The sequence below is a fragment of the Humulus lupulus genome, chromosome 1 (assembly GCF_963169125.1).
Source record: "Humulus lupulus chromosome 1, drHumLupu1.1, whole genome shotgun sequence".
In the NCBI taxonomy this organism is placed as follows: domain Eukaryota; kingdom Viridiplantae; phylum Streptophyta; class Magnoliopsida; order Rosales; family Cannabaceae; genus Humulus; species Humulus lupulus.
Window position 1 is genome coordinate 211,932,366 of NC_084793.1, and position 23,129 is coordinate 211,955,494.

Below are 23,129 nucleotides of genomic sequence, written 5' to 3' on the forward strand. Positions count from 1 at the left end.
TTATATTATCACAATATGATTATAAAGGGAAGATATATCTTGTTTATTTACAACAAATATTCTGTACTTACTCACAATTATTTCTGGATATTTGACTTTAAAATTTTCGTGTAGCTTAAGATATTAAAATTCAGGAAACTGAATCTTTGATGTCATTAGTAATTATTTTTATCTTGAGCATTTTGATCCGACATAGGTATTAGCTGTCTCTACCAAAATCATATCTGTCGGATCCGTAATCTTATAAAAAAAGCAATTCTTTATCAATCAAGAATATCTTCAAATATTCTTGTTTTTATTAGGAGATTGTTTCTCAGCCTTTATAAGCACGAAATGGACTTTATAAATAGGTCTCTAAAGGCATTGAGAAAATGTGAACTCTTAGATACATCATTTGTGAGTGTTTTGTAATATTTGTGAGAGTTCCTTCTTTGTATTCAAGATCATAGTATTCACGTGATCTTGTGAAAAATGAGTGTTTAGTTTTTATGGTGAGTTTATACCATGTTCATGAGTGAATACACATTGTAATTTGAACACAACTTTTATAATCTTCGGGAGATGATTTTTACAAGCCTTGCGTTGGGAGGATGCAAGCACTTCCTGACCATTGAAGGGAGTTTAAGTGGTTGAGCGTTTCAATCAAGATCAGATTAGTGAAGAGAAGTACAACGAAGTTGCGGCAAATCTCAAGAGGGAGTCTTGTTTTGTTTAAGTCAATATTTTGTACTTGTGATTCTTTATTAATTGATTTTATTCTTTGGGCGTGGCCCCAAGGAGTAGGTTATCTGAAAGGGTTTCTGAACCTTGTAAAAATTCGTTGTGTTCTTTATTATTTTTGCACTGTCTTTTTACTGTGTTCAGTTTTTGTCATGACAAGTTCGGATTCCCTCCCGACAAAACTGAAATCTGTTTTAACATTTAATTACCATTCTGCACTATAATTAATTTACACGATTTAATTAATTTTCTAAAAACAGAATTTCAATTGGTATCAAAGAGGGTCACTCATTTTTTAGTGTGATCTTGGTTTATTCCATTTGTTGTTCTTGTTCTTGCAATGTCTTTTTTTCACAGAAGGAGGCTCCATAATACTGATTTGTGGCATGAAAAACTTGGACATATAAATTTAAAAAACTTGAAAAAGATTGCTAATGCATGTCTCATCCGTGATATACCCAAGCTGGGTAAAGAATCACTTGGTAAGTGTGAATCATGTCAATTGAGAATACAGTTGAAAATTTCCCATAAAGCACTATCTGATATTTATACTTCAAATGTGTTGGAATTATTGCATATGGATCTCATGGGTCCTATATAGGTTGAAAGTATTAATGGTAAGAGATACATTTTTGTATGTGTGAATGATTTTTCTAGATTTACTTGGGTAGATTTCTTAAGAGAAAAATTAGATACATTTGAAGCTTTTCAAACTCTATGTACAAGACTAAGAGTTGAAAAAAATTGTAACATTGGAAAGATTGTAAGAATACGAAGTGATCATGGTAAGGAGTTTGAAAATTCTATTTATAATGAATATTGTAAATCTTTTGGAATTTTGCATGAATTTTCTTCATCTAAAACCCCAGACCAAAATGGGGTAGTGGAACGGAAAAATCATACTTTGCAGGAAATGACCAGAGTTATGCTAAATAGCAAAACAACTCACAAAGAAATTGTGGGCTGAAGCAATTAACACTGCTTGTTACACAATTAATCGTGTTTTTCTGCGTCCATGTACAAATAAAACTCCATATGAGACCTGAAAAGGTAGAAAACCCAATGTCAATTATTTTCATGTATTTGGGTGTCTGTGTTATATTCTTAGAGATCGTGAGAATCTGGGAAAATTTGATGCCAAAAGTGATTTGGGAGTTTTTCTTGGATATTCCACCAATAGTAGGGCTTATCGTGTTTATAACATGAGAACCCAAACTATTATGGAATATGCTAATATGGTTGTTAATGATCTAAAAGATTTTTCCGAGTACTCCCATGAGGAGGAAATTGAAAGGTTCATTGATGTTCGACATCATAAAGAAACGGCAGATCTGACAGCACAACCTTCAGAGGTGTCAACAGTTATTGATGATGCATCAAACGATGATTCTGTCGAAGCAACAACTGGAAAAATAGAGAAGGAAAATCCAGTTATTTCTTTTGAGTCCGTTCAAAAAGAACCATCAACTAGAGTAAAAAAAGAATCACCCTTCTGTTCTCATTTTGGGAAATCTTGAAGAGAGTATGGTCACTCGAAAAAGGTATGTAAACTTGGTTCAATTCGTTTGTTTTACTTCTACATTGGAACCAAAAAATGTGAAGGAAGTCTTAAATGATGAATCATGTATCAATGCTATGCAAGAAGAGCTAAATCAATTCACAAGGAATGAGGTATGGGTCCTTGTCCCTAAACCGAGTCATACTAATGTTATAGGTACAAAGTGGATATTTAAAAATAAAACTGATGAATTTGGGACCATAATAAGAAATACAGCTAGACTAGTTGCACATGGTTATTGTAACACCCTCAACTCCAAGGACCGTTACGGTGTGCCTTGTAAACAGTGCTAAACTCGCTAATCGAGTCATTTGGCCAAAATCGTGTAACTAAGTATGATTAGCGGTTTAGGGATTAAATTTTTTGGGTAAGATATAACATTTCATTAGAACGTTTATTATATACATTGGGGTCCCAAAAATATAATTTAAAGGTCTATTACAAGAAAATATTTACAACCAGCTAGTCTAAGTGGAAAAACAGGGTTTAACCCTAGCTCCTCTCCTTCAAACCTCGGCCGTGGCGGTCGAGCAGCTGCATATGTACACATCGCCACCTAAGCTCTCCAACTCAAGGATGGTCCAGCTTTCTTTTGCCTTTACTTGCACCATATAGCACCTGTGAGCCGAAGCCCAGCAAGAAAACTCAATATACTCATGAACAGTAATAACATGTCATCAAATCATAAGGCACACGCCTAGCAGATATAGCCCTAGTCAAGCAGGCAAACAAATCCACGTAATGATGGATATCCAAGATAAGGAATCTTGCCCTCCTGATGGGATGACTATCAAGTCAATCACAATCAGATAAGTGAATTATCACTGGTGGTTCCGGTAACCATACCGGGCTGATAGCCCTGAATAAAAGAGTGACAGTTGTACAAGTCACTAAGGTGGGTTCCGTTCCCTTTATAAATAAGTGATCATTTCACTAGCTTAAACAGGATAGGTGGATGATGATTAGTCACCAATATAACCTTCCTCATGAACCTAGAGTCATAACTATGGAACACTGTTCCCTAGCCATGTGACAAGCAGTCACCTAAGCCTTAGGCCATGGCTCTGAGTAACTAGTCCTAGACTAGCCAAACGCTTATAATTTTCATTGACCTTCGGGTCGGTCCAACATTAATACCCCATATGAGTCATTCAATGCTGATATCGATTAGATCTAATCTTCATTCGGCCCTACGTCCTTGATGCTTATGCCGTTTTTGACTCTCAGGTCAGTGATACGCGGCCAATGCCGATCCTGAGCAGTTGGTGCCACACACAAGTAAGCAATGCTACCAAACATATATCATATGTCAAATATCCGAGTATAGGGCATTCAGCATGCTTACTTAACAACTACCAACATAATTAGGACCATGCATAAACACAGAGGCTCAAGCTCTGAACAATCTCATATACAATACTCAAAGCATGCCCTAGTCACATGTTTCTCGTGTGACACATGCATCTCATTTAATCACTTGACATGCCTCAACAATAACCATGCATGTCACATTTAAGCATCCAACATGCATCAAGAATAACCATGCATGTCACATTTACACAGGGTGCAGTTTTCTTACCTCTTATTCGAGCGAGAATTAATATAAGAACGACCCTTGAGAACGATCAACCTTTAAGCCTTTAGCGGTTACCTAGTCATAACCAAACATGGGACACCATCAATAAAATGAACACCAAAAGTTCCCAAACCAAGATCTAGCCTCCAGGACATCAATCCCCACTAATCCGGGTAGTAGGAACACTCCCTAGGCCTAAAACCAAGTTCCCGGGGCCAAAACACTCAAACAGGCTCAAACTTGACCAAGGGCTGCGGCCCTAACACCTTGGGCCGCGACCCCCAGCCACTCCAGGAGCAAGGAACGCGGCGCCCAGCAAGGCAAAAACCTCCTTAGCTGCTTCTTCGAGCTAGGGCCGTGGCCCCCAACCCAGAACCAGCCATAAACCCGTTTTCCATCACCCCAAACACCCCAAAAACATACCTAAACACTTCCAAATCATCAAATCAAACTTTCTAAGCTTCCCAATGATCCAAAACCTTCAAATCTCGAGGCTCAAACGAACCAAAAACCCAACGATTCACAAAGTCCAATTCTAAGCTTAAAAACTTTAAAAAACTTAAAACTTAAAACTTGAATTACATCCAATTGAGTTGTTTCCAACAAAATCCTTCGGCTAATAAGCTTCTAATCTTCCCTAGGATCGCTATGCCTCGATCCTCGCTTGAATCCGATTCCTAGAACTCGAGATTTCTTTGAAAATGCTTCAAACAGTAAAATGAAATATCGGGAAGAGAAGAGAGGTTTTCTAACGTATGGTTCTATCTGACAAGCTACTTCAAGCTTAAGTAACCTCAAATAAAACCTAGTGCTCGGGGTCCCAAAAACACCCCCAGGGACATTATAGTCAAAACTCCCAGAATTTCCTCCTGATCTCAATAACTCCCAATTTATCATCAAATAACATCCTTATAACTCAATATCCCAATAAAAGACCTCGTTATGACAAAACTGCTAATCAATAATATAAGACTGTCTCATGCCGAATAACTCGAATATATCTCCATAATAATGAGATCTCATTCACAAATCACAATATGCACCCAAATATACAAATATGCCCTCAATGGGCCAAATTACCAAAACACCCTAATAATCAAATGTGGACTCACATGCATGCATATAACATCATATTATAATATAATTCACATAAACATGCATATTATCAATTAATGGCATAATTAAACAATTATGGCCCTCCCGGCCTACTAATCCAATCATTAAACCGCATTAGGGATTTCGGGGCATTACAGGTACACTCAAGTTGAAGGAATTGATTTTGATGAGACTTTTTCCCTTGTTGCAAGACTTGAATCCATAAGATTATTACTAGCTGTTTCATGTGTTCTTGGTTTTAAATTGTTCCAAATGGATGTCAAATCCACTTTTTTAAATGGTTTTTTGAATGAAGAAGCTTAGATGGAGCAACCCAAAGGGTTTGAGGATCCTTACTGTCATAATCATGTTTTTAAATTGCAAAAAGCTTTGTATGGGTTGAAACAAGCTCCACGGGCTTGGTATGAGAGACTAACTCATTTTTTGGTCTCAAAGGGATACAAGAGAGGGGGAGTAGACAAAACACTCTTTATCAAAAATGTTGATACAAATATTATGATAGCACAAATATATGTTGATTATATAGTGTTTGGTTCTACTAATGATTCTCTAGTGCAGAAATTTGTGAAACAAATGCATGAAGATTTTGAGATGAGCATGGTAGGAGAACTAAATTTTTTCTTAGGACTCCAAGTGAAGCAGACAGACGGGGGAATTTTCATTTCACAAAGCAAGTATGCCAGAAATTTGGTGAAGAGATTTGGACTTGATGCATCTAAACCTGCTAAAACTCCTATGGGAACTATTGTCAAACTATCTAAAGATGAGAATGGGAAGAAAGTTGATCCAACTCTTTACAAGAGTATGATTGGGAGTCTCCTATACTTAACTGCTAGTCGCCCTGGCATCAGTTATAGTGTTGGAGTGTGTGCACGTTTCCAAGGGAATCCCATGGAGTCTCATGTGACTGCTGTAAAAAAAGTTATTCGTTACATCAATAATACTCTTGATTTAGGTATTTGGTACTCCAAAGAAACAAATTCTAACCTTGTGTGTCATAGTGATGCAGATTGGGCAGGAAACACTGATGACCAAAAAAGTACAAGTGGTAGTTGTTTTTACGTAGGAAACAATTTGGTCTCCTGGCATAGTATAAAACAAAACTCCATCTCATTGTCAACATCCGAAGCTGAGTACATAGCTGCTGGAAGCTGTTGTACTCAATTTTCTTTGGATGAAACAAATGTTGGCAGACTATGGGTTTGATATTAAAACTTTAACCATTTTTTGTGATAATACAAGTGCTATTAACATCTCCAAAAATCCTGTTCAGCACTCTCGCACCAAAAATATTGACATTCGTCATCATTTTATTAGGGAACTTGTTGAAAATAAAACATTGATTTTAGAATATATTGAGATAAACAAACAAATTGCAGATATTTTTACTAAAGCTTTAGACATGGTCAGATTTGATTCCCTCAGGAAATCCTTGGGGGTTTGTTTTATTTGAAATTGCCAACAAATTGATTGTCTTGCCTTGCATATGTGTTTGTGTAAATCTCTTGTCCTGTTTGGAAGAAATTTGATGAGCATATTTTTTTTTATTTTAGAAAATGAACGTTATAAGTCTTATACTTTGTGGGGAATAAAAAACCATATTTGAAAAATTATAGACCATCCAATTTATATTTGATCAAATCATTATGTTTGTATGAGCATTCCTTAATTCAGTTTCTTTTTCAGACTCCATTTTGGGAAAGAGCTACCTATACTGATGTATGAAAGCTGACACTGAGTAAGTTGGTACCAGGTAATTAACAATTATATTGGAGGATACTCTACCAGTGTAAAGACTACCATCAGTATAAGAGTTATAGCCTCCATTATGATTACAATTTGAAAAAGCCTACAATTGCCAAATATGGGCAATGACCCTAGCTTTAAAGGCAAAAAAGAAAAGCCAAATTGATTACACATGCACACACATATGCATGTTGACTAGACTGTGTAAGATTGTTGTAAGACTCAAACATATAATGAATTGATTAAAATATGTTTTGTGATTGGTATATTTTTTTCGAATTATGGTCACTTAGTATTTTAATTATAACTCATTTGTCTAATTTGTGAAAAAAATGGTTATCTTGTTTCTCTTGAATATGACTTGGCATTTACATGGACACGTATGGTATGACAATTTACATTTTATTTTCGGCAATTTTTTTTCTCAAATAAAAAATGAAGAAAAATAATAATAAAATAAAATCTGTTTTTGACCGTGTACTTAAAAAAACAAGTTTGAAAAACTAATTGATGCAATTTATTTGTTTTATCTCATTATATTCAAAATCATGCAAAAGTTTCTAATTTTGAGGTGTCAAATAATTTTTTTTAAAAAGGAGATATTTTGGCATTTATCACATTAAATTCGGTTACCCATTTTCGAACTTGTCTCTTTTGTACACCGAATACTCTATATATTCGGATTCACTTTGCCTATTTCATTCTAAGTGTTTTTCTTGTCTTTCTCTCACTTGTAACCAAAGTGTTTACGGTTTTGTTCTTTGTGTGTTTCACTTGTTTCTCTCTTAGCAGCCATGAAGACTCGAGGTCGTGGTTCTACCTCCAAATCTGTGAAGTTTCAAAAGGAGGCATTTACCGAGACAGTTCCCACTGCCACTCTGTCTGCACTAGGATCTATCTCAGCTGTCTCACCTCCTACAAGCCGTCGACCCAAGACCACAGCAAGAAAGAAGGTTCTTGCTCTTCCGGGTCCTGAAGGAGCTACTTTGATTGGGGCTACAAGTAAAGGAGTTACCTTTCCTAACCTTGATGCTCAGCAAAACCTAGCCTTGGCGATTCCACTCGCCTCATCTGAAGGTCAAGTAAAATCCAATCATGCCTTGAATACAAGTCGTTCCCAATCAGTCTCCACTGAAGCTGTGTCTGATCCATCTGAACATGACTCCCAAGGCAAAGGGAAAACGCAAATCCAAATTCGTTGGATCAAAGAGAACCAAGAAGGCCAAAGTGGCTCCAACGAAAGGTACCAGCTTCATCTCTGATTCATCTCCTTCATCCAGATTCAAATTGAAGGCAAAAATCAACCCACCGCCATGCACCTCGTCGGAGGATGTTTCTCTTGAAACGGAAGACTCACTGCCCGAATTGGACCCTTCCTTGACCGAGCCAATTCCTGAAGTTCCTCATGAAGCCTTGGAAGAGGAGACTGAATCTAAAGAAGACCCATCAGAAACCATGCCTGTTGCATCAGACCCAAAGGGATCAACACCATTGGCATTTCTCGAATTGACTACCAAACTCACTAAACAAAAAGGTGTCCCTGCCCATTTTTCTTACTTTCTATTTTAATGGTAATGAGAAAAATATGCAATTTTATGAGCATCGTCACTTTATTAGTGAACGAAATTTCCATTTTGCTCCTCATCGTGTTTTTGGGGTCTTACTTACTTTAGAGGAAAGGGGTTGGTTACGATCCTTGTCTGGCTTTGATGGGTTTGTGCCTCGAGTAGTTAAGGAATTTTATGCCAATTTGAATGATGAGTTGTTAGAGCAGACTTCTTTTATGTTTCATAAAGTGTATGTTATGGGTCATTGGTATAAGTCCATCTCGGCCAGATAACTGATAAGTCTATCCCAGTCAGATGACTGATAAGTCTATCCCGGTCAGATGGCTGATAAGTCTATCCCGGCCAGATGACTAAAAAGTCTATCTCGGTCAGATGACTGATAAGTCTATCCCGGTCAGATGACTGATAAGTCTATCCTGGTCAGATGACTGATAAGTCTATCCCAGTCAGATGACTAATAAGTCTATCCCGGTCAGATGACTAAAAAGTCTATCTCGGTCAGATGACTGATAAATCTATCCCGGTCAGATGACTAATAAGTCTATCCCAGTCAGATGACTGATAAGTCCACCTCGGTCAGATGACTAATAAGTTCATCTCGATTAGATGACTGATAAGTCCATCTCGATTAGATGACTAATAAGTCTATCTTGGAGGTCCCATACCCTCCTAGCCATGTGACGTGTAGGTCACCTTAGCCTTTCTGGCTCTGGCTCTAAGTAACTAGCCTTTAGACTAGACAAGCGCTTTTAGTTTTCATCGAACTTGAGGTCGGTCCAGCATTAATGCTCATGATGAGTCATTCAATGCAGATGTCGATTAGATCTAATCTTTATTGGCTTGTGTTAAACACGCTAAAATCGTCCTTGACTCGTAAGTCAATGTCATACAACTAGTGCTCGGTACTACTGCCGAACTTGACTAGTAAGTCACAACTTCACAGTTAATACCGACACCATTGCCGATTCTGAATAATAAGTCAGTGCCATTCACAAGTGAGCAAGATTTGATAAGCATTTGATATGCAATCAATGTCCACATTTAAACACTCAACATGCCTCATGAATAACCATGCATGTCACATATGGGGAGTAATTTTCTTACCTTTGGTTCGAGCGAGAAATAACAATTGAACGACCCTTGAGAACGATTGATTCTTTAATCCCTTAGTGGTCACCTAGTCATAACAAAATACAATCTCCGATTAATGAAATCCACAATCATAGGGTCTTGACCTAAACCTCACTCCCGGGACCTAGAATTGTACCCAAACGGTGAGTAGATTCGATCCCGAGCCTTAGGAATTGAAACCCCAAGCCAAAATCCCTTAAAAACACCCAAAACACACATCTGAGAAAACAGGGTAGCGTTACAACCAGGGGCATTTTGCCCTGGCTAGCGCTGTAGCGTTACCCTTTGAGCACTAGGACCAGGCAAAAATGGCCCTGGTTCTTCCTCCTTCGAATCCTCCATTTCCAACCTGAAAAACAAGCTTCCAAACTCCATTTAAATCCCCAAATGAACCCAAATATCATCTACACATATCCTAGGCTTCACAACCCAAGTAACCCTAGGCAAAACTTCCATCAAAATCTCAACTTTCCAACTGAAAAACCAAACTGAAACTCCAAATGAAAATAGAGCAAGAACAAGAGATTCTATGTTAAAAACTCACCTCAATCTCAGCAACACACCCTATTCAATGGTAGAACCCAACCCTAGCTTATCACAGCTTGGTTCCTTAGCTTGATTCCTCAAAAGAAGCTTCAAAATCCAAAGAGAAATGGGAGAGAAATGATGTACGGGAGAAGGAAGAGGATTGCTCTGTTTTTTTTTTTTCTACAGCCTTCTAAGCTTTAATGGCTGAAACATATCCTTTAGGGTGAAAAGACATAAATGCCCTCATGCCTAATTAAAATTCTTAACAGCCACCAAGGGAAAAACCGTCCTTTCGCACCTGTCTCGTTAATCATAATTAACACCCTCCAATTCCCGTTATTCTCAAATGCTAATAAATCATATCCCATTACCCTTTAATTTCCGGTAATGATCTAATCCTCAAAACACCCCGAGACTCACCCCGAGCCCCGAAATCAAATCCCGTTATGACCATATCGATAACTTACATTCAAAGATCGTCTCATGCTGAATGGCTCGAACAAATCCACATTATAATGTGGTCTTATTTATAATTCACCCACATGCATGAAAACATACAATTACGCCCTCAACGGGCCAAATTACCAAAATGCCCTTATAATAAAATGTTGACCCATATGCATGCATTTATCATCATATAATAATATAATTCACATAAACATGCATATAATCATTTAATGGCATAATAAATCAATTATGGCCCTCTCGACCTCCTAATCAAGGTCCTGAACCTTATTAGGGATTTTGGGTCATTACAACTATCCCCTCTTACAGAAATTTCGTCCTCGAAATTTATCTGAGCTGCCCGGAATATAAATTCTACACAACTGTTTCCAGTTTCCTAGGTCGTACCTCACTGTTTCTGTAACATTACCTTGACCCAAGGTATAGCTTTGCTTCTCAGAACCTTGTTCTTTCTGTTAAAATTTCAACAGGCTACTCCACACAGGATATCTTAGCCTAAATCTCTAGGTTTCCATAACTCATCTCATGAGTTTTCTTTAACCCAAGTTCTCAACATGGAGATACATAATACACTGTATACTGCTGACAGTGCCAAAGACGTGGCCAATCCAAAGGCTACTTTCCTGATCCTATCCAGTATTCAAACGGTCTTACTAAACTAGAGCTTAAATTGCTCTCACCTCTTCACCCCTTTCCATGGTGATAGTTTAATGAAGATACAATCTTCTACTTGGAACTCCATGTTCCTGCATCTCAAATCAATATAACTTTTCCATTTACTCTGAGAAGTGAGCATCCAGGCTCTAACCTTTTCAATAACCTCAATGATCCCCTGAACTACCTCATGATCTAGATATAATATATCATTCATCTTATAAGATGTTCTTCCAATAATAATTGGATAACTCTGTCTCTCTCTCTCTTTGATTTACCATCAGTCTGAGAGTAATAAACTGTGTATTCATCACCTTCTATAACCCATCCAAAACTTGGAAGTAATAATAGAGTCTTCATCTGATAAGATGGACCTCGAATTCCATGAAGGCGCATTACCTCTTTCACTTAGAGGTCTGACAACTGATCAGATGTATTATTCGTCCTTACTGATAGAAATAAACTCACTTGGAATACTGGTCCATAATGACCCAATCCCAACTCATATTGGCCCACTATCCTGGCCAGCCCCACCGCGAAACCTATCACGATGTTTGTAATGCCCAAATTTCCTAATAAGGATTAGGACCTTGATTAGGAGGCCGGGAGGGCCATAATTGATTTATTATGATATTTAATGATTATATGCATGTTTGTGTGAATTATATTATTATATGATGGTAAATGCATGCATATGGGTTCAATTTTAATTATAAGGGCATTTTGGTAATTTGGCCCGTTGAGGGCGTGATTGTGTATTTTCATGCATGTGGGTGAATTATAAATAATACCACATTATATATGGATTGGTTCGAGCCATTCTGCATGAGACGATTATGGAATGCAAGTTTTCGGTTTAGTCATAACAAGATTAAGTTCGGGGCTCAGAGTAAGTCTCGGGGTAATTTGGTGATTAGAACGTCGCTGAGAATTAGAGGGTAACGGGATATGAATTATTGGTATTTGAGGATACTGAGAATAACGGGAATTGGAGGGTGTTAATTATAATTAACGAGATAGGCGGGAAAAGACGGTTTTACCCTTGGAAGTCTTTAGAAGGATTTAATTGGCCTAGGGGCATTATGGTCTTTTGACCTTAAGGATTTGTTTAAGCCATTAAGGCTTAGAAAGCTGTAGAAAGTGTAATAAAAATAGAGCATCATCATCCTCATCTCTTTCTCTCCCGTACCTCTCCTTCTCTTCTTTTCCTTTTCTGATTTTTGACTTCAAATTGAAGAACCAAGCTAGGAGAGCAAGGCTTGAGGGCTTAGGACCTTGGTTCAATCATTGAAGGGGATCCAAATCAAGCTTCAGGTAAGAAATTCAGCTATGAAAGTCTTGTTATACCCTGTTTTCTAATAAGTTTTTAGTTGAGGATTTTGATGTGTTAGTTGGGAATTAGTGGAAGTTCTTGAGTTTGGTTGCTTGGGTTTTGATGAGGGTGTGATGTAGATGAGGTTTAGGGGTTGAATTGGGTGTTTGGGTCATGTTTGGGATTGGTTTGGAGGTTTGTTTTTCAAGGGAAATCGCAAGGGAGAAGATCAGAAAAGTTTCTGGTCTGCTGTTGGTGCCCTAGCGCTAGGCAAGGCAGGTTTTAGGGCTTCTCTGAATTTGGGGCAGCGCCCCAGCGCCATTAGGCAGTGCCCCATCGCTAGTTCAATTTCCAGCAATCATATTTTTGGGGTTTTGGGGGCTCGGGGGATGGTTCTACTATCCTGTTTGGGTGATTGAGAGTCCCGAGAGTGTGAGATGGATCCCGGGAGTGAGGTTTTAGATTATAAACCCTTTTATGATTTATTTTATTGATGGGATTCCATATTTGGTTATGAATAGTTGACCGCTAAAGGATCAAAGGATTGATCGTTCTCAAGGGTGGTTCTTTTACTAATTCTTGCTCGAACCCGAGGTAAGAAAGCTGCATCAGATATGTGACATGCATGGTTATTCTTGATGCATGTTGGATGTTTAAATGTAAACATTGATAGCATATTGAATGCTTAGCAATCTTGCTCATTTGCATATGGTTATTATTGAGTCATGCTGGATGATTAAGTGTGATGCATGTGATGCACGAGAAACATGTGATTAGGGCATGCCATGAGTATTGACTGTGAGATTGATCAGAGCTTGAGTCTCTGTGTTTGTGCATGATCATAATTATGCTAGAAATTGTTAAGTAAGCATCCTGAATGCCCTACGTTTGAATATTCGACATATGACATATGTTTGGTAGCAATGCTTACTCGTGCATAGTACTGACTCATTAGTCAGAATTGGCAAAGGTGTTAGTATCAACTGTGAAGCTGTGACTCATTAGTCAGGTTCAGCAGTGGTACTGGGCACTGGTCACACGGTGCTGACTCATAAGTCAGGACGGCCTTAGCGTGTTCAACGCAAGCTAATAAAGATTAGATCTAATCGATATTTGCATTGGATGACTCAGAGAGCATTAATGTCGGATCAACCTCAAGTTCGATGAATATTATAAGCGCTTGTGTGACTTACCTATCAGTCACTCATCTGTTAAGGCTAGTGGCTTACCTAGCATCCACTCTTCTGTTTAAAGTTAGAGACTTACATATCAGTCTCTTGTTTGTTAAGGCTAGTGGCTTACCTAGCAGCCACACTTATGTTTCAAGTTAGAGACTTACCTATTAGTCTCTTGTCTGATTAAGGCTAGTGGCTTACCTAGCTGCCACTCTTCTATTTAAATTAGTGACTTGCTTGTCAGTCACCCAGTATGGTTTTCTTGAACCTCAAAGTGATATTCACTCATCTATTTAAGAGCTATAAGCTCTATGTGATTATAATGATAATCATTTGATAATGTTCATATGAAATGTTGAGTTTTCTTGCTGGGCTTCGGCTCACGGGTGCTTTGTGGTGCAGGTAAAGGCAAAAGAAAGCTAGAACATCCTTGAGTTGGAGGGCTTAGGTGACGATGTGTACATATGCAGCTACTCGACCGCCACGACCGAGGTTTGAAGGAAAGGAACCAGGGCTGAACCCTGGTTTGCCGCTTAGATCGGCTGGTTGTAAATATTTTCTTATAATAGACCTCTAAGTTATATTTTTGGGATCCCAATGTATACAGTAAAAATTCTAGTGAAACATTATATCTTAACCGAAATTTTTAATCCCTAAACCGCTAATCATACTTAGTTACACATTTATGGCCAAATGACTCGATTAGCGAGTTTAGCACTGTTTGCAATGTGCACCGTAACGGTCTCTGGAGTTGAGGCGTTACAATTTTGGTATCAGAGCCTGTCAAGGTTTATGGGTTCCTGAAGACAAGTTGGGCATGTACACTTGTCACTGAAGATAACTTCACTCAGGGAATATTAACTATTTTTGTAGTTATGTGTTTAACTGCTTAAATAGAATGTAAATGCTTTACCTGCACATTGTATTAGGGAACATGAGATTTTGATAGAGCCACGCTAAACTCTTGACTATATGATTATATTCTCCGTGATTATGTATATGATTGTGATCTTATGATTACCTGCTCCATGAATATATAATTGTAATATTTGCATGCTGGAGTTGGAGGCATGGTATGAATGATGGAAGAGCAGGGAACATGATTAATGTATGAATGCCGTGGGAATGTTTTAGCACTGCAAGTGGTTTATGATTGTGGTGTGGTAAGACTGTCCCCGTGGGGAAAGCTCTTGATATGCTCGTCATGGTTAAGGGGTTAAGTTATTGACTGCATATTCAAACAGTAGGTTTATAGCCAAGGCAGACACTGAGGCCTGGTGGTGGTTATGCAGAGGCTGGGAGTTACAGCCAGGGTATCAGTTCTTTATCTGCTCCTATGAATTTTCAGCAGATAGTCACATATTTACAATCAAGGATGCAGAGGCATGAGGAAGAGATCATGTGTCTAAAGCAACAACGGAGTCTGTTGGGGAGCACTTCGTCCTTGGTTATGCCAGGAGTGGCATCAGCTTTGGCTCAGCCTAGGGTTGAGAGCAGATGGGAATTTCTCTGTGGAAGATTCCAGGAGTATTGCCCTCCAGTCTTTGAGGGAGTCCTAGATTCATTCAGAGCTGAGCAATGGATGGCTATGATCAGTTCCATTCTTGACAGTATGGGGCTGGTAGGTTACGATAGGGTGGCTTGTGCGACAAATGTATTAAGGGATGATGCCCGAACGTGGTGGGAAGTAGTATCCCAGACACGAGACACAGCTGTGATGGACTGGAAAGAGTTTAGGCAGCTGTTTAATGAAAAGTATTATTGTGATGTAGCTAAGACAGCTAAGATGATTGAGTTTTTGAATCTCGTTCACGGTAAGGAAACAGTAAACGAGTATGTTAATAAATTTGATGGGTTGGCCAAGTTTGTTTTTGATCTGGTACCCACAGATGTAGGTTGGAAGGAAAGGTTTATTCAAGGATTGAATCCTGGAATAGCTCAGGGCATTAGAGTTGCCCCAGTGCATGAAGTCTCTACCTTTGTCCAGGTGGTAGAGAAGGCTCTTGCTGTTGAGAGCATAAGAGATGATAAGAAGAGTGTTAAGGAATATGGAGCTCAGATGGTAGTATCTCCACTTATTGGAGCAAGCAAGAAGAAAAACTGGAAGGCTTATCCAACATGCACTCAGTGCAAGAGGCGTCATCTGGGAGAATGCCGAGCAAAGGCATGTTTCGCGTGTGGTATGGTTGAGCATATTGTGAAGATGTGCCCTGTGTTAAAGGATGAGCAAAAGGGGATGGACAGCTTGACTCCAGCTCGAGTGTTTATTCCGAGGCAGTCGGAGTCTGAGACGGAGACTAGTTCCTCGGGGGTGGCAGGTCAGTTTTCTAGTTCTGATTTCTAAGTTATGCTGATTGGTTTTGGTGCCATGATGTTCCTTTGTTTGTTGTATATATAGAAGCATAAGGATGACATGTAGATCACATGGTCATGTTGTGGTGGAAAGATAATATTGTATTGGTGACTTAAGAAATAAGTGGGGTTGTGATAAAAAGGACTCCTCATTGGTTTGGATAAAGCTGGTTATGACTGGCTTTGGTTTGATCTGAGATATGGATAAGTTAAGTAAGTGTGTGGCAATTTTAAATGGCAAGGAAAGAATAGTATTTCTTGGGCTTGAGAGTGGAAAACCTTGTGGCAGTTGGCACTGTGCATAGCTTTGGTATGCTGACGACATCTGTATTGAGAGCTAGAGTTTTATTGCAGAGAGATGCATAAAACTCTTAGCTAGTGTGGTGGATACCACTTAGGTTGTGCCAGTGAGATCAGGACAGACTGGATTAGTCTGTGAGTTTCTGGATGTGTTTCCAGGGGACTTGCCAGGGTTTCTTTTATATGGAAAGATAGAATGGTGATTGGATTAGTGCCAGGAATAGATTCAGGTTTTAAGGCACTGTGTTGAATGGCTCAGCGGAGTTGTAAGAATTAAAGGTTCAGTTATTGAGTAAGATGGAACTCTCTAAGGTGGATCTTGGATCTGGTTGGGACCAGTTAGAGATCAGAGAGGAAGTTATATAAAAGACTGTGTTTGTATCAGATAAGAGCACCGGGAGTGCTGAAAATGTCTTGGAAATTGGTTTAATGCCAAGTGTCTGTGAATCAGATGAACAGAGCATTCAAAGGAATATTTGAATGAGATTTGTGATTGACTTGGACAATGATTTGTGGTATTTTCTCAGCGAAAATTTGCCAAGGCTAGGGAATGCCTTAGGGGCAGGAGTGTCCTTGGGTGGTAAGGATATTATAGGTGCCTTGGGAAATAGTTCTGAGTCTTCTTGCAGATCAGAACCAGTTAGTGGGTTTTTATGACATCTCAGTGATAGAGAAAGTAATTGCCTAAGAAACATGTTGATTAAAAGTATCTGACCAGAACTAGAGTAAAGTTTCTGGTGGGCCAGGTGGCCAGTTTATTGTTTGAGATTATTATCTCAGGGAAGATCAAAAGGAAAATAACTAAGTGAACCACAGATAAGAAAAATTGAATGGAAATCTTAGCTGGATTAGCTAAGAGTTATGCAGTGTCAAATATGAATTTATTGTGGTATAGGGTCGGATTTGGAATCCGATGGATACTGAGATTAATTGGGAGATTTCGGATGAATCTCATACTATTCTCTTATTCTTTTAATTCAGGTATCATGGGAATGTGACAGGATATGAAAGCTTCATAGTGGTGGCCTGAGATGGAGAGGGATGTAATGGAATGCGTGGTAAAGTTCTTAGCCTATTAGCAGGCTAGATCAGAGGGTCAGAAATCAGTGAGGCCATGGTAGCCTTTGAGTACTTTATAATGGAAACAAGATAGCATCGTGATGGGTTTTGCGGTGGGATTGCCCAGGTTAGTGGGCCAGTATGAGTTGGCAGTGAGTCAATGTGGACCAGCAGTCCAAGTGAGTTTGTTTTTGTCAGTAAGGATAAGTGACACAGCTGATCCGTATTCAGATCTCTTTGAGAAAGGAAGAGAGTTATCCAGTGTTTAAAAGGTACCTTATGAACTAAGATATGGTAGAATGTGTTCGTCATCCATTCATTGGAATGAGATGGGTGAGATGTTATATCTGGATCATGAGATGGTTCAAGGGACCATTGAGACTATTAGAGGTTGGAACTTCGATGCTCACTTCTCAGAGTAAATGGAAAAGTTTAAATGAATTAGAAAGTAAGAACATAGAGTTCCAGGTAGAAGATCATATCTTCCTTACAAGTATCACCATGGAAATGGGTGATGAGTTAAGGGCAAGTTGAGCTCTAGAAAAGTATAACAGTTTGAGTCCTGAATAGGACTGGCCAGGTTAACTTGATTCGACCTTGTTTTGGCACTGTCAGTTGTGAATAGTGTATTTTGTATTTACATGCTGAGGACATGGGTTGAAAGAAACTCATGAGTTGAGTTATGAGAATTTGAAGATTGAGGCTAAGTTATCTTGAAAGGAATAGCCAGTCCAGTTATGGGACATAAAGATTAAGGTTGTGAGGAATAAAGTATACCTTGAGTCAAGGTATGTTGCAGAAACAGTGAGGTCGAGGGAACGACCTGGGAAATTGAAATCAGTTGTGCGGAATTCTTATTCCGGGAAAGTCAAATAAATTTCGAGGACGAAATTTCTGTAAGTAAGGGATAGTTGTAATGCCCAAAATTTCCTAATAAGGATTAGGACCTTGATTAGGAGGCCAGGAGGGCCATAATTGATTTATTATGATATTTAATGATTATATGCATGTTTGTGTGAATTATATTATTATATGATGGTAAATGCATGCATATGGGTTCAATTTTAATTATAAGGGCATTATGGTAATTTGGCCCGTTGAGGGCGTGATTGTGTATTTTCATGCATGTGGGTGAATTATAAATAATACCACATTATATGTGGATTGTTTCGAGCCATTCGGCATGAGACGATCATGGAATGCAAGTTTTCGGTCTAGTCATAACGGGATTAAGTTCGGGGCTTGGAGTAAGTCTCGGGGTAATTTGGTGATTAGAACATCGCTGAGAATTAGAGGGTAACAGGATATGAATTATTGGTATTTGAGGATATTGAGAATAACAGGAATTGGAGGGTGTTCATTATAATTAACGAGATTGGCGGGAAATGCAGTTTTACCCTTGGAAGTCTTTAGAAGGATTTAATTGGCCTAGGGGCATTATGGTCTTTTGACCTTAAGGATTTGTTTCAGCCATTAAGGCTTAGAAAGCTGTAGAAAGTGTAATAAAAATAGAGCATCATCATCCTCATCTCTTTCTCTCCCGTACCTCTCCTTCTCTTCTTTTCCTTTTCTGATTTTTGACTTCAAATTGAAGAACCAAGCTAGGAGAGCAAGGCTTGAGGGCTTAGGACCTTGGTTCAATCATTGAAGGGGATCCAAATCAAGCTTCAGGTAAGAAATTCAGCTATGAAAGTCTTGTTATACCCTGTTTTCTAATAAGTTTTTAGTTGAGGATTTTGATGTGTTAGTTGGGAATTAGTGGAAGTTCTTGAGTTTGGTTGCTTGGGTTTTGATGAGGGTGTGATGTAGATGAGGTTTAGGGGTTGAATTGGGTGTTTGGGTCATGTTTGGGGTTGGTTTGGAGGTTTGTTTTTCAAGGGAAATCGCAGGGAGAAGACCAGAAAAGTTTCTGGTCTGCTGTTGGCGCCCCAGCGCTAGGCAGGGCAGGTTTTAGGGCTTCTTTGACTTTGGGGCAGCGCCCTAGCGCCAGTAAGCAGTGCCCCAGTGCTAGTGCAATTTCCAGCAATCATATTTTTAGGGTTTTGGATGATTTTGGGGGCTCAGGGGATTGTTATACTATCCCGTTTCAGTGATTGAGAGTCCCGAGAGTGTGGGATTGATCCCGGGAGTGAGGTTTTAGATTATAAACCCTTTTATGATTTATTTTATTGATGGGATTCTATATTTGGTTATGACTAGGTGACCACTAAAGGATCAAAGGAATGATCATTCTCAAGGGTGGTTCTTTTACTAATTCTTGCTCGAACCCGAGGTAAGAAAACTGCACCCCATATGTGACATGCATGGTTATTCTTGATGCATGTTGGATGTTTAAATGTAAACATTGATAGCATATTGAATGCTTAGCAATCTTGCTCATTTGCATATGGTTATTATTGAGTCATGCTGGATGATTAAGTGTGATGCATGTGATGCACGAGAAACATGTGATTAGGGCATGCCATGAGTATTGACTGTGAGATTGATCAGAGCTTGAGTCTCTGTGTTTGTGCATGATCATAATGATGCTAGAAACTGTTAAGTAAGCATCCTGAATGCCCTACATTTAAATATTCGACATATGACATATGTTTGGTAGCAATGCTTACTTGTGCATGGTACTGACTCATTAGTCAGAATTGGCAAAGGTGTTAGTATCAACTGTGAAGCTGTGACTCATTAGTCAGGTTCGGCACTGCTCACACGATGCTGACTCATAAGATAGGACGACCTTAGGGTGTTCAACCCAAGCCAATAAAGATTAGATCTAATCGATATTTGTATTGGATGACTCAAAGAGCATTAATGCCAGACCGACCTCAAGTTCGATGAATATTATAAGCGCTTGTGTGACTTACCTATTAGTCACTCATCTGTTAAGGCTAGTGGCTTACCTAGCAACCACTCTTCTGTTTAAAGTTAGAGACTTATCTATCAGTCTCTTGTCTGTTAAGGCTAGTGGCTTACCTAGCAGCCACTCTTGTGTTTAAAGTTAGAGACTTACCTATTAGTCTCTTGTCTGATTAAGGCTAGTGGCTTACCTAGCAGCCACTCTTCTATTTAAATTAGTGACTTGCTTGTCAGTCACCCAGTATGGTTTTCTAGAACCTCAAAGTGATATTCACTCATCTGTTTAAGAGCTATAAGCTCTGTGTTATTATAATGATAATCATTTGATAATGTTTATATGAAATGTTGAGTTTTCTTGTTGGACTTCGGCTCACGGGTGCTTTGTGGTGCAGGTAAAGGCAAAAGAAAGCTGGACCATCCTTGAGTTGGAGAGCTTAGGTGACGATGTGTACATATGCAGCTGCTCGACCGCCACGACCGAGGTTTGAAGGAAAGGAACTATGGCTGAACCCTATTTTGCCGCTTAGATCGGCTGGTTGTAAATATTTTGTTATAATAGACCTCTAAATTATATTTTTGGGATCCCAATGTATACAGTAAACGTTCTATTGAAACGTTATATCTTAACCGAAATTTTTAATCCCTAAACTGCTAATCGTACTTAGTTACACATTTATGGCCAAATGACTCGATTAGCGAGTTTAGCACTGTTTGCAATGTGCACCGTAACGGTCCCTGGAGTTGGGGCGTTACAATGTTTCCTTATTTCCACTATAAAATATTCAAAGGCTGCAATAGCCTTACTGGTTTCTGATACTCTGTTCTGACCTGCTAACAGGTTAAGAACTTTGCCACGTATTCTGTTATGCCCCTCTCCATCCTAGGTCATCAATATAAAACTTTCCTATCCTGTTACATTTCCGTGATACTTGGATGAAGAGAATAAAAGAGTTGTATGAAATTCATCCAGAATCTCTCAATTAATCTCAGTGTCCATCAGATTCCAAACCTGATCCTTATACCATAATATATTCATACTTGACACTATATAATCCATAGCTAATCCAGCTAAGACACTTCCCTCAATTCGGCCATCTGCAGTTCACTTAAATGTCTTTCCTTTTGATCTTCTTGAGATTGTAATCTTAAGCATAAAATTAGCCACCTGGCCCACCAAAAACTCTACTTTAATTCTGGTTAGATCCTTTAACCAATATGATGCATAGGCAATCCCTTTCTCCCTGCCACTGGGGTGTCATAACAACCTACCAATTGATTATGATCTGTAAAAAGACTCAAAACTCCTAAGGCGTTCCTTGACCTTGGCAAATCTCTACAAATCCATTGATCAAAACGATCACAAATCCAATTCAGATAATCCTTAAATACTTTGTTCATCTAATCCATAAAAACAACTTAGCATTCCCAGTGCCCTTATCTGATATAACATCAGTCTTCTGCATATCCTTCTCCCTGATCTCTAGCTGGTAATAACCAGATCAAAGATCCACCTTGGAGATTACCATCTTACTCAATAACTGAGCCTTTAGTTCTTAAAAATTTGTTGAAGCCACTCAAAACAGTGCCCTAAGTCTGATTCCATCCCTGGCACCATTCCAATCACCATTCTATCCTTTTTGTGTAAAGGTAATCCTGACAAATCCCCTAGAAATACATCTAGAACTTCACAGACTAATCCAGTCTATCCTGATCCCACTGACACAACCTAAATGGTATCCACCACACTAGCTAAGAGTTCCATGCATCCCCCTGCAACAGATCTCTAGCTCTAAATACAGTCATCAGCATACCATATCCATACACCGTGCCAGCTACCACAAGGGTTTCCCACTCTCAAACCCAAGAGTTAATATCATTTCCTTGCAATCTATCATTGCCTCACACTTGGCTAACCAATCCATATCTAGGATCATACTGAATTCAGTCATAACAAACTTTACCAAAACAACTGATGAGTCCCTTCCACCATAACCTAACTCATCACAACATAATCATGCTATTTGCATATCAAATTTGTGCCTCTCTAGATGCAACAAACAAAGAACAACATGGCACCAAAATTAGTCAACACAATACAAAATCAGAACTATAAAGTTGACCTGCCATCCTTGAGGAACCAGCCTCAGTCTCAGTCTCAGACTTTGACTGCCTCAGAATGAACACTCGAGTTGGAGTTGAGCTGTCCATCCCCTTTTGCTCATCTGCTCCTTGCCTTGGATAAGCCTTCATGAAATGCCCAACCAGTCCACATAAGTAACATGCCTTTGCTCGAAATTCTCCCAGATGATGTCTCTTACACTGGGTGCATTTTGGATAAGTCATCCAACTCTTTTTCTTGCTCGCTCCAATAAATGGAGGTGTCACTGCCTGAGCTTCGTGCTTTCTGACACTCTTCTTCTCATTTTTTATGCTCTCAACAGCAAGAGCCTTCCCTACCACCTGAGCGTAAGTGGATGTTTCATGCACTGGGGCAACTCTAACACCCTGAGCTATCATGGAATTCAATCCTTGGATAAACTTTTCCTTCCGAGCTACATCTGTGGGTACCATGTCAAAAGCAAACTCAACCAACCCATCAAATCTATTAACATACTCGGTTACTGTTGCATTGCCCTGAACCAGGTTCATAAACTCATTCATCTTAGCAGTCTGGGCCGCATCACAGTAATATCTTTTATTAAACAGCTGTCTAAATTCTTTCCAGTCCATCATAGCTATATCTCGTGTGTGGGGTACTACTTCCCACCATGTTCGGGCATCATCCTGCAATACATATGTAGCACATATCACCTTATCGTGACTCACAAGCCCCATACTGTCAAGAATGGAACTATTCATGCACATCTATTGCTCTGCTCTAAATGGATCTAGGCCTTCCTCAAAGACTGGAGGGTAATAGTTTTGGAATCTTCCACAAAGAAATTCCCATCTGCACCCAACCCTAGGCTGAGCCAAAGCTTATGCCACTCCTAGCATAACAAAGGAAGAGGTGTTCCCC